The sequence below is a fragment of the Callorhinus ursinus genome, unplaced genomic scaffold, assembly GCF_003265705.2.
Source record: "Callorhinus ursinus isolate GAN/ISIS: 27379988/994484 unplaced genomic scaffold, GSC_fseal_2.0 scaffold17, whole genome shotgun sequence".
Classification (NCBI taxonomy): Eukaryota; Metazoa; Chordata; class Mammalia; order Carnivora; family Otariidae; genus Callorhinus; species Callorhinus ursinus.
In genome coordinates this window covers 40,214,179-40,226,679 of record NW_027397079.1, presented here as the reverse complement: position 1 = coordinate 40,226,679, position 12,501 = coordinate 40,214,179, and the positions used below count along the sequence as shown (strand labels likewise).

The window sequence follows — 12,501 nt, the reverse complement described above, 5'->3', positions numbered from 1 at the left end:
ACCCTTGGTTTTGGCTCAGGTCATGATCTCAGAATCGTGGGATCAAGCCCCGTGTGGAGTTCCACGCTGAGGGTGGAGCCTGCTTAAGATTCTCTCTCCCCCTCCCCCTTTTGCCCCTCCCCTCACTCACAAATAAATAAAATCTTTTAAAAAATGTTTAACAAATGCCTCTACCATGTACTGCCCAATGGCTTTAAAACATTTATAGACACAGAGCTCCCAGGTAAGATAAAAGTGTTCACCTGGGTCGTCTGTTCAGGCAGCCCTGGGAGGGGAGGGGGCGCCACTGAGGACCGCCGGAGAATCACTAGGCCTCATGCATTACTTGCTGTCTTACCTAAACGAATGTGAGTCATTGATCCCTGTTCTCTGAGATGAGGAAACTGGGATCTGGGGAGGCCAGTGACCTTTCCACGCAGCTAGCGGGCCTCCACATCCCCCAAAACCACCACAGTCACCTACTTCCATCAGCCTGATGCTGCCAGGCATAGACAGAGCTATGCAATGTGTGGAATTAGAGAAAACCAGCAACGGGAGGCAATGCCCACAAACAGGGCCACAGAGAAAGAGCCAGAAGCTGAGAATACACACGGTGGGGAAAGCCCTAGAAACAGGACAAAACAGGCCTCCAAAGAGGAGCAGTCCATAGATACCAGTCTCTCGAAGTGCAAAATGGCACTCTGATCTGAAGGTCAGAGTTGGGGGACCTCTGTCCCCCTTCTCCATCTTGGGCTTCCCTAAGGTGGGACTCCCTGCTTGAGTGTGCAAAAAGCGATGACCGAGGAGCCTGTTCTCTCTGGCATATGTAGTCTTCTCATGACTAGAGTGTGCTGCCCTCTCCCAGGTCTGTCTTTCTTCCCCCTCCTCCCCGGGCCTGGGCATCAGTCAGCAAGATGCTGTGCAATGCTGTCAGGGTCAGCAGCGGCCTCCCGTCTCATGAAAGAAGGGCGTGAGCACTGCCGCTCTCCGCCCCCATCAGACGCTGGAAGGAACCATCACTGGAAACATCCTGCATCAAAGCGGTGCTGACAGCCACTCTCAAGAGTTATTTGACATGTTCTGCTGGCATGTTTGGGGTAAGAAGGGTTAAGAAGATAACTGCTACTTTCAGTCAAGATGAAATAAACAGCCTACCACCTTTCAGTTCTCCTCGTTCCTCCCCACCTACAGGGAAGACAGCAGCACACAAATGAGGGGCTTTCTTTTAGTAAGTGGTTATTATACAACAGGACTAGAGAAAGCACGTATTGTGCAGAATTATTTTAGAAACCCCACGAAGCTAGATCAGCAAAGCCTTCTCTCTTTATGCCATCTATCTCGATCTGGAAATAGAACCAGTAATAGAGAAAAAATTAACAGGAAGATGTCCAATATTACATAAATGTAAGACGTATTATTATTTTTCACAAAAATAAAACCTCGCACTGACTGCAAGGAGATTCTGTTCCGGCCCACTGCGCCCATGAGCACCTCTTCCAGGTTTCCCTACCCCTTCTTCAGCGCCCACTCCTAATACCCCTCCCAAGCCTATCTTGTAGTCAACTGTCCCTGCTAGAGGGTTAACTGATTATTAAGGTACTGGCTATAAGTATTTCCAGACATTGCTCCTATCAAGAAATTTATCCACCAGAGACACTGTCCTATTTCTACATAAGCTAAATAGCACAGAGTACTTACTTAATCCAAGTTTGTCATACAGTTTAATACTATGTAACATTCACGAACATGTTCTCTGTGTCACTCTTAACATAGTCCAGCCTCTTTCTGTAAACTTTTGCCTTTCTATGATCCCACTCTATCTGCATCTTCCTCCAGCTTCTCTGATGTCTCCTATGATGCAGGTTCTATTAATATCATACCCATTTTGCAGATAAGGACATGTAGGCAGAGGTCAGACATTTGCCTGAGTCATCTGGCAATGAAACAACAGAACTGGGCTTTTCATCCAGGCAAGCATGTCTCCATCGTCTGTGCTCTTGATCACTATGCTACAAGGCTTCTCTATAGCTTGCTACATGCTCAACAGAGGAGTGTTCATAGTAACGGGGAAGAGCAGAAAGAAGGCTGATGTGGGAATGCACGATGCACAGTGCTGGACGGTAAGGAGGCAGGAGAGGAGCTCGGAAAGGGTTTATAGCAAAGAGCCAGGTGTAGAAGAGAGCTCTCACCGGAACCCGACCACGCTGACATCCTGATCTCGCACTTCTGGCTTCTGGAACTGTGAGGAATCAGTGTTTGTTAGTTACACCACTAGTCGATGGTACTTTAAAATAGCAGCCTGTACAGACTACAACCAGCCCTTATATCATGACAGGGGATTTAAACTTTATTCTACAGGTGATGATCAGCCATTTAAGTTTTTAGATAAGAGAGGCACATGATCAGAACTGAATCCTAGCAAATGGGCAGGGCTGAGCCTGGCTGGAGACGGAAAGACCACCGTTAGAGAGAGGCCAGTTAAGAAGCCACCCACCACCTCGGTATTCCAACGAAGGCACGTGGAAGCAGCAGCACGAAATATGGGGGGAGGGTGGATTCAAGAAGGTTTTCTTGGGTACCACCTCCAAGATGTGGATGCCAATCAGACAAGAGGAAGAAAGAAAGTGTCCGCCAAGAACAAGGCCTAGGATTTAGCTTGTGTGACTCATACGATGGGGCTACCACTGAAAAAGCCAACACACAAGAGATTTAGCAGAAAGACAAGCTTGGTTTTGGACGTGTGGACGTGGCACAACCCATGGAATGTCAGGTAGAGGGGGAGGCCTCTGTTAGGAGGCCCCCACCCGCATTCTTCGAATTATCTGCACGGGCAAGGGCCTGCTCTGCCAATTCCTGCACCTCGATAAGACTTCACATTTCTATTTGTTTTGACTCTCGAAGCACCACCTCGTGTCCCCTTCTATCCTATCAGTACAGCTCAGTGGCTGAGAGGACAGGTTCTAGGGTGCAGACTATTCAGTCCTACAGTTGCTTGGCTTCCCTCAGCCTTAGTTTCCCAAGCACAGGAGCACAGAGAGGGCCTCGGGTCCTTCTGAGAGGAAACAAGATCGTGCATGTGAAGCACCGGGCACAAAGCTCACATGCGAGCCAAAGTGAGGCCCAAGCCCCCACATACAAGCCTGACACTGATGCCATTTCATGGCTCAGAAAAGTCAACCAAGGAGGAACAGCTGAAGTTTATACACATTTACGGGCTCCACACTCCCGGTCTCTTGCCTCTGAACGACACTCCCAAAAGTTCAAATCAAAGTAATTCTCTCACATCCCTATCGTCCCCGTAAAGCCCAGTTTAAAAAAAAAAAAAAAGAAAGAAAGGAAAGGAAAAGAAAAAGAAATCTGTAATGAATCTGAAAAGTTCTCCGCAAACTGCCATTTACACCAAGTGGTACAGAGGGAGTTTTAAACGGCAATCGCATTGAAAGGCTTAGCTCAGTCTCCGGGCAGAGTGGAAGCGCACAGGGGCGGTTTTCTTGAGCTTCTTCAACGTCCTTTGGGCCTCAGGATGATATAGTTCAGAGCTATGGACATGAGCGCAAGCTGCAAGCAAACTTTACTGACCAGAGAACTGACTGCCCGGACCCTGGGCACAACTCAGCTGTCAGACCTGCTGAGTCACTATTAAAGGGTCTGTTTGGGAGAAATCTCAGAACTTCCTAGGATACTTTTGAAATGCAGTTTTCCGGTAGCTCCAAATGATATGAGACAATACACTAGTGTTCTGATTTCACCTGCTGGTACTAGAGATATTCCTGGGGTTCAAAAGAAAACTTCAAACAACAATGAAAGCTGCTTCCCAAAATAAGGCTTCACAACGTCTCTGGTGAGAAGAGTCCCCGGGTTCCCTCTTCTGACTGTACATCATTATCCTGATACATAACAGCCCTCAGTTCAAAGCTGCCCAAGATGGGCAACAGGCATAAAATACCTCTTTCCTGAAAGATAAATTGGAATATTATCCTTTTGATGACTTACGTGAATCTGCAACAGTTGCTACAATTTCTACAACTGCACTACATAATGTCAAAGGAGCAAAACATACACAGTTTTGTCCCAGGCTACAGTGACCTACAATGCATTAGGTGCCTAGGGGAGATGAGCCGCAGCTCTGAACACACCACACGCTCAGTCCACACCCACCCTGCTTTACCAGAAAGGGATATGGGACTCTCGTAAGAAGCAAACACTCCATTATATCATGAACACAGAAAATAATTTTTCTGAAATTCTGCACTGATGTGCCAATTATTATGAATTTTATCCACTCATTCATCAAGTATGTATAGAATGTTTACTGTGTGAAAAGGACCATGTCAACTATGGTAGGGGCTAAAGAGGAGAGTCAATTGTCCTCACAAGGGTAATGGTCCCCTGGGAGGGACAGGTATAAAAATAACTGAGATACTAGGGGACTGCGATCAATCATTAGTAATAGAAACAAAATGCTGCTGTAGTTCAGAGCAGAGAACGACTGCTCTGGTTGGAAGGGCCAGAGAACTTTCAGATGAACTTTTCAAGGTATTATTTATTGGGTAGAAATGGGGACACTGGGGAGAGTTTTGGTCTGATTGTGTTTCTTAGTGTTCAACCCTTTTTCATATGCCCTGGGGCAAGGTGAAAAGAAATGCAATGGGCATTGTGTATTCATCCTTGTTTATTTATTTATTTTTTTTATATAGCTCCTTCTATCTAGAAAGCAGAGTTGGAATTTTTTTCTTGGCACCAAGCTAATGGGTCTCGAGATTGATATAAGTGCAATTATTCTGTGGAATAGTGAGTCTAAGGAGGGTTCAGCTTTTAATGAACATTGCTTTATCTCTATTAAAAGCCTATAATGAGGTAAGATTTTTAAGGACTTTCCTCAGCTACCATGGACTAGCACTGTTGCTTGCTGATGCCTGGCAGATATTTATTTCCATCTGCTGGCTCCATGATACAACACAACGAAGGGTACCTTTGTCATATGTTCTACAGCCTCAGCTTAAGAATCAGACAGAAAGGGGCACCTCGGTGGCTCAGTCGGTTAAGCATCTGCCTCCAGCTCAGGTCACAATCCTAGAGTTCTGGGATCGAGCCCCGGCTCAGTGGGGAGTCTGCTTCTCCCTCTCCCTCTGCTGCTCCCCCTGCTTGTGTGCTCTCGCTGTCTCATCAAATAAATAAATAAAATCTTAAAAAAAAAAAAAAAAGGAATCAGACAAAAGAAGCAGAAGAGAAAACACGGACACGGTCTCCACCGCAGACACGTGTAAAGTGGCACGCCAGCTCTGAGAAGTGATAAGAAGTGACCACGGAAATCCACCAATAGTGTAGAACACAGACTGACCACATCATCAGACTCAATTCAGAAAAGCAAGCATGTCCCTCAGCATGGAACTTTTGTGTTCTTTGTCCAATTTATTTGCCAGGGCAGAAGTCTTCTTCCAGGGCACACAATCCTCATTGCAAAGGTGATGAAAAATAATGTCAATTTTCTTTAAACAAATGTGAAACTGCTTTGCAGAGTACAAACAGAAATACTCACAATGGGTGGTATCCTTACTGCTTTTATCTTCATTATGACTGGCGCTAAGAACCTGCAGACATTTCAAAGGAATATTGCTTGAGAAAACCAAATTAGGAGGTGATAATCGGAAAAATAAATCCTTGGTTACATAGGAATTGCAATTCAATCAAGTCTGTTTTCAGATCATTGGCACCTGCCTCTCTCCCCCAGCTCCTTGCTCCCCCTGCCCTTCCCCCTCAGCAGAGTCCCCTGCACCCAGTGCTCGTCTCTTACCCAGCACCAGGTGTGTTCTGAGGGGCCTTCCCTGCAGAGCCCTGCCTGGACAACCCCACTCAGGCTTCCCTCTCCTCTGAGAGAGGAGGGGCAGATGGTAGAGACTGCTCAGTGTGTGGTACAGCTCTAAAAGATGAGCTGAGGCCACCAAAGCCTTGCTCAGAAAGCCGTAGTAAAAGACTCAGAGGAAAGCTGCCACCAGCCTAGAGCACGGCAGCCAGCCCTGACAGCGTAGCTGAGTCACAGGAACACCTCGAGCCACAGGTCGACAACCTAAGAAATTTGTCAGTACCAACTGGGTGGGAACAGAGGCATCTCCTCTCTGCTGTCAGCTGAGGGATTCCTGGCAGGGCCCACTAAAGCCACCTGAGGTCGAATCCCACCTCCCACGCACGGGTCCCCTGAAATCCCGGGGCCCCAGTGGAAGGACATGGGACTGAGAAGGTTTCCATCCCAGACGCTTGCATGCCCTTCATAGAAGGGTAGGACAGCCATTTTGCAATGGCCCTTAACTTAAAATTACAGATAAATTTATGATTTACAGATAAAAATTACAGATAAAATGAAAAATGCTTACTTGACTGATAATGATATTACTTAAACTATTAGGAGTCCTAATCTACGATACAATCAGAAATGAAAGTAAACCATTTGCTGAAAATATCATGTAATTTAATAAGAAAATGTTGTGTACTTCACAAACTTCAATCTAAATACTACTTTTCTGGGGTGCCTGGGTGGCTCAGTCGTTAAGTATCTGCCTTCGGCTCAGGTCATGATCCCGGGGTCCTGGGATCGAGCCCCGCATCGGGCTCCCCGCTCAGCGGGAAGCCTGCTTCTCCCTCTCCCACTCCCCCTGCTTGTGTTCCCTCTCTCACTGTCTCTCTCTGTCAAATAAATACTTAAAAATAAATAAATACATACTACTTTTCTGGAATATATCTCGAGTAAAGTAAAATATAACCAGATTAAAAAATACTTGGCTTACTCTTTTCAATACTAAAATTACCAAAGCTCTGGTCATTCTGGGTCTAGACAAAATGTTAACAAAGTCTTCAGACAACAAGTAGCTTAACAAACATTTACTGAACACTCATTAAGTGCCAAGTCTAGTTTAAGGTATTAGACATCTAGTTCTATCTATCAATATAGATAGATCGGTATCTACCTATATATCTATAGATACATAGACAGAAGATCAAAGTATGGATGTATCTATGTACAGATGAGTAAGATGAGCTCCTGGCCTCAAGGAGTTTAAGGTATAGTGAAGGAGACAGACACATGAACAGATAAATCAATGAACTAATTGCTGTATAGAGAAGCAAAAGGTAAGGAGAGATCAACATAGAGCAGGAGCATTCAATCCAACCTAGAGGGTTCCAAAAAGGCTTTCTGCGAGAGATGACACTTGAGGTAGGCCTTGAAAGAAGAGTGTAGCAAGGCAGACAAAGAATGAAAGAGCATTCCGGGCAGAAATAACCAAATGGCAGAGCTTGGAGGCATGAGGCAACATGGTGCATATAGACCATGCAGGTGGATCAGGGTGGCTGGAATGTGGGGTGAAGCTGTAGGGTCAGGCTATGGAGACCTGGGACATTGAATTTAGGGAGGAGATTATGAATTTGGCCTGAGTCATGTGAAGTTGCAGTGCTCTGAAATATCCAGGTAGAGATGGAGAATAACATATGAGAGAGGAAGTCTAGCCTGGAGATACAGATTGGGGTCATTGGGAAAAAATGGTCATCAAACCCTGAGAGTGGATGAGACAACTTAGGGAAAGTACAGAGCAAGAAGCACATCTGGTTCTGAGTCTGTAGAAACTCTGACTCTGAATGGCCTCCAACTCCATCCTGTTGTGAACGGGAGAGAGAGGCCCTGCGTGGGTCAGCCTGAGCACGACCAGAGGTACCCATGACTGAGGAGATAAGTCTGCTATCCTGGGTCCAATATCAGGAAGCCCATTTTCGCCACATATCCAAACTATGTTCTTCAAATTAACCTTATAACCAAGCTGATACTTTGGTCTCCCTCTGCCTGAATTCGATTTCTCAACTTGTTCAGAACTGAGAAAGAAAAAAAAAAGAAAGAAAGAAAGCAATCCCCTGATGATCAGAAGCTGCCTGACACACCTAGCAAGGCCATGTATTCTCCTACTAGACATAAACCATCTCAAAGAATACCAGCCTCAGACAAGGTTACTCTGAGACCATAATGAAAGAAACAAAGTAAGTCTACTTCATCATTTTGTCCAATCACAAAAACAAAGTCAATGTGTCACCCACAAAATATCTAACATCCCTTTCGCAGCCAAAATGATTGATGGCTACTTCTTTACCAGTTATGTTATCTTTATTCTAGTCTCCCAATAGATAATATTTATTGAGATACCTAATCAGAGAATTACTCCTGCTCTCTGACAACATCTATTCTGGAGTAAATCTTCCCTTCTTCAGACTCTCTTGCAAATCATCCAACTAAAACCCAAATCCACAGAATAGGTTCTCTCTACCATCCTTTTACTGAGACCCCAAGATTCTCCATAGCGTGTGTTCTCAATTGCTGCAACAAGTAATAAACCCAGCGTGTCCAAATACTGCGTTCCTGATGGTCCTTGGCTGGAGGATATTGACAAAACTCAAATGAGGAAGATAAATACATTGATACCTTAAGACCCCACAAACACCAAGGTCATAAGAGTAGTTACCTTGTATGAGTGGGGAGCGGTATAGAGCCTTTGGAAGCTCTATAAGGAAGTAAGTGTTAATGTTGTTAAAATGTTATTTCTTAAACTCGGAGAGTATATGGGGTTATTATACTCTTAATAAAATCTTTCAGTTTGAGAATTTTAACAATATTCTTTTAAGAAGGATACAATATCAACAATGTCAGATGCTGCTGAGAAATCAGGTAAACTGAGAACTGAAAAAAACACCACTGAACTGAACCACATGCAGATCACTGGTAACTCAGTGGAAAACTCGTCTAGTGGACTGATGGGTACAAATGACACAGGACAGTGGATTAAAGAGTAGGAAGGAAATAGAGACAATTAATACAGGAACTTTTTCAAGAAGTTTGGTTGCACAGAAGAATAAGAAGGCAAGCGATAGCTGGAAAGGTGTGTGACAGGGAGAAGCCCACGATATCCGCGTGAGCAATGAGGCCTCTGGGTCTCAGCTCAAGACAGGTAGCAAGTGGGTGGGAGCTGAATCCTGAAGAGGACCCTGTTTCCCTCTGCTTTGTTTCACTTTAGGATTTGGGCTCTGATTAACACTTAATTGACCATCACCACAAGCCCCCTTCCCCATTACAGAGTGTAAGTATGAAGAACAGGAGTGAATGAAAAGATGGTAAGCGGAAATGGTGCTGATGCACTGAACCCCTTTTCCTTCATTAACATAGATAACTAATAGACTTTGCATGGATTTGTTCAGTCTCTACACTTATAAATCATAATGGCAATGCATCAAATTTACTGTAATTCAGATACAAAATTCCTTCCAAAAAATTGTGGAACCACTAGCGAAGCAGAAAAAGGCAACTGTCCACGAAGTTTGCAGGACTTTACATCTCACCTCGAAGACAGTCTGAGAAGGGGATGGGGGAAAATAAGAGTCACACAAAATGAGTGAGAGGAGCAGTTCTGTCCAACACAAACACTGCACTGCAATCGGGCACCTGCGAAGCTACTGCGTCCGATGTGGCTAGACCGAGCCTGCCGTGCTCTTCTCTGCCACTCCCCATAGCAACGTGCTGCACGCAACCCGTTCACGCCTGAACTTGAGCTCTGCTCTGGGTTCGGTGACCTGGTAGAGCCGCCACTTCCTACTAAATGAAATGAAAAACCTGACACTGATTCCACAGAGCCGGAAACTGGGGACAGACAAAGTTGTTTTCTAAATCCTCCTGACATGCTACTAAGAGATCAGATATCTATCATCCTTATTTTAGCGATGAAAAAACTTAAATCCCCAAAGCACAAGCTTTCTAGATGAATGTAAAATAATTACTTAATCAGCCTGTCAGAATGTTCACTCCTATCGGCACATAATTAAGAAAGGAAATGGATGTCACATGGAATAGATAATAATTTCTCCAGGCTGATCAGACATACACCGGACTAGTGAAGAAACTCCAGAAAGCACTGCTCCGCCCGACGCAGATACACAGCTTTGAGTGGATCACTCCATTTATTTAAGATCTCTTATCTGGGAAAATTCTAGGGTTGGACTAGATAATTTCTGACGTCCCGTGTGGTTCTCAGTCAAAAGTTATGATTCAGTGGCATCTCCACATTCCCTTCCTAGCACAGCGCACCAACTAAATAACCCTGGCAAACCACGGACCTTCTCTAAATTTCTCAAGTGTGAAATGCTGGTAAAACCTTACTCACCTCCCGGCAGTTGGTGGGAACACCTCACCTCTTCAGAGTGTAGCCAAGGTGAAATTTTATGTCAACTATGACTTCTTTGGAAGAAGAGAACTTTATTTTCTACAACTGAATTTAACTTTGCTTTCATGCCCCAAGTCTGCATGGAGCAGCCTGCCCATCCTATCCTGTTCAGGTGTGCTCAGTGCAATCCAGTGATTCTTCTCAGTCAGATTCGAGGGTTTCTGCGTCAGGCACTGTCTAGTACAGAGCTCAATCCCTTTCCAGCAGACAGTGCCCCAAGGTTTCTCTCACCTGAGCTTCCCCCTGGATGCACAGGCTCCTGGAAGGGAGAGGAAGAGCCTATCCCTTCAGAACTCCTCTACTTCTTGCCTGCTGTCTGAGTTCTTCTTTTCTATTCTCAAGAAAACAGTCCTCATGCCACATCCTGCATCAACACCATGGTCGGCTGCAAATTCTATGCTTAGGTGGTCAGTGCTGGCTCATAGGGAAGCACAGATCCTTTCCTGTTACCGTGCTATTTCCCTCCTTCCCTCTCTCAACCAAGCCTTGCTTCTGGAAATCAAAAATGCTTGCTTTCAGACTGTCTCACTCTGGATCTTAAAACAAACTCTGTTTGATCCCAGAAGCCCAGCCTTCTCCAGAAATAATAAAGATCCTGGTTGCAACTGATGGAAAGCTGCAGGGCAACGAGGAACAATTAGGGGTTACTGGGAATAAGAACAGGTTAGTTTGGTATTTTCAAAAACACTGTCCGTGCTACCAAAGCCTTTTGGGTATGTCCTCTCTTTTCTATTCCCTTAAACAGCTCGCTACTTCAGGTTCTCATCACCACAAAAGGGCTGCCCCCACTCCACATCCTGCTGCACAGCTGCCAGGAGAGTTTTCCTAAACTCACAGCTTCAATCATGACTAAAAAAAGTAACTGCCTGGAAATTCTTCAGACTGACCTTCTCAGTGCCTCTCATGTGGACTTCTCCCCACTTGCCTGTCTTCCCACCAGGGCCCCATGGTAAGAATGCCCCGATGACAGCTGGAACCTCAAGAGGTGGTGAGCTCCCCATCTCCAAGGCTGCATGTGTCGAGGCCAGTTAACCCCTTGGCAGAGGTGGCGTAGAGAGTTGGGGGTCAGCTCACACGCCTAGACTCGAAGAACCTCAGCCTGGACGGTGGGGGCACACATCCCCCCTTTCTCTCTACTGCCACGGAAGCAGCAAACAAGCTATCAGCTGGACTCGGTAGTTTCCTAGGGCCACACCTTTGCTCATGCTGTAATTTTATCTAAAAGGGTGTCTTTTCTTTTTCATTCTCTACTTTTAATATACCCTTTTCCAAACCCTACTCCTTCTTTGAGACTGACCTCAAATGTCAGATTCTTCATGAAGCTCTGCTTTACTGCTATATATTCTATCCTGCTTAGTCTTCAAGCACTTTGATTTCATCTTTCTCCTGCCTCATACCATGTCTCAGAACATATATTTTTATGTGCTTCACATCTTTCTAACAGATGGTAAGCCCTTTGAGAGCAAGGATTGGATCCTGCACATTTTGTACATCACCAGCATAGAGAGTATAGGATAACATTCAGTTCCCATTTGTTGAGCAACTACAATATATTCAGAATGCTCCTTGCTGTGGTAGTATAGGAGAAATTTTTAAAGATCTCTTCAAGGAATATGCAATCTAATTGGGGAGGAAAATTTAGATATATGAAAAACAAAGCTTAAATGGTACTTCTTAAAAAGAACAAAGATGACTATTTACCCCAAAGATACAAATGTAGGGATCCAAAGGGGTATGTGCACCCCAATGTTTATAGCAGCAATGTCCACAATAGCCAAACTGTGGAAAGAGCCAAGATGTCCATCGACAGATGAACGGATAAAGAAGATGTGGTATAATATTCCACACAATGGAATATTATGCAGTCATCAAAAGGAACGAGATCTTGCCATTTGCAACGACGTGGATGGAACTGGAGGGTATTATGCTGAGTGAAATAAGTCAATCAGAGAAAGACATGTATCATATGATCTCACTGATATGAGGAATTCTTAATCTCAGGAAACAAACAGGGTTGCTGGAGTGGTGGGGGCTGGGAGGGATGGGGTGGCTGGGTGATAGACATTGGGGAGGGTATGTGCTATGGTGAGTGCTGTGAATTGTGCAGGACTGTTGAATCACAGATCTGTACCTCTGAAACAAATAATACATTATATGTTAAAAAAAAAAAAAAGAAGAAGATAACAGGAGGGGAAGAATGAAGGGGGGGAATCGGAGGAGGAGACAAACCATGAGAGACAATGGACTCTGAGAAACAAACTGAGGGTTCTAG

General features: G+C 44.8%; 1 protein-coding gene across 10 annotated transcripts in view; it reads right to left on the bottom strand.

Moving 5' to 3' along the window:
* Positions 1–12,501, bottom strand: part of CSGALNACT1 (chondroitin sulfate N-acetylgalactosaminyltransferase 1) — a 333,772-nt gene that overhangs the window by 104,213 nt on the left and 217,058 nt on the right. The gene's annotated exons all lie outside the window — the stretch shown is intronic.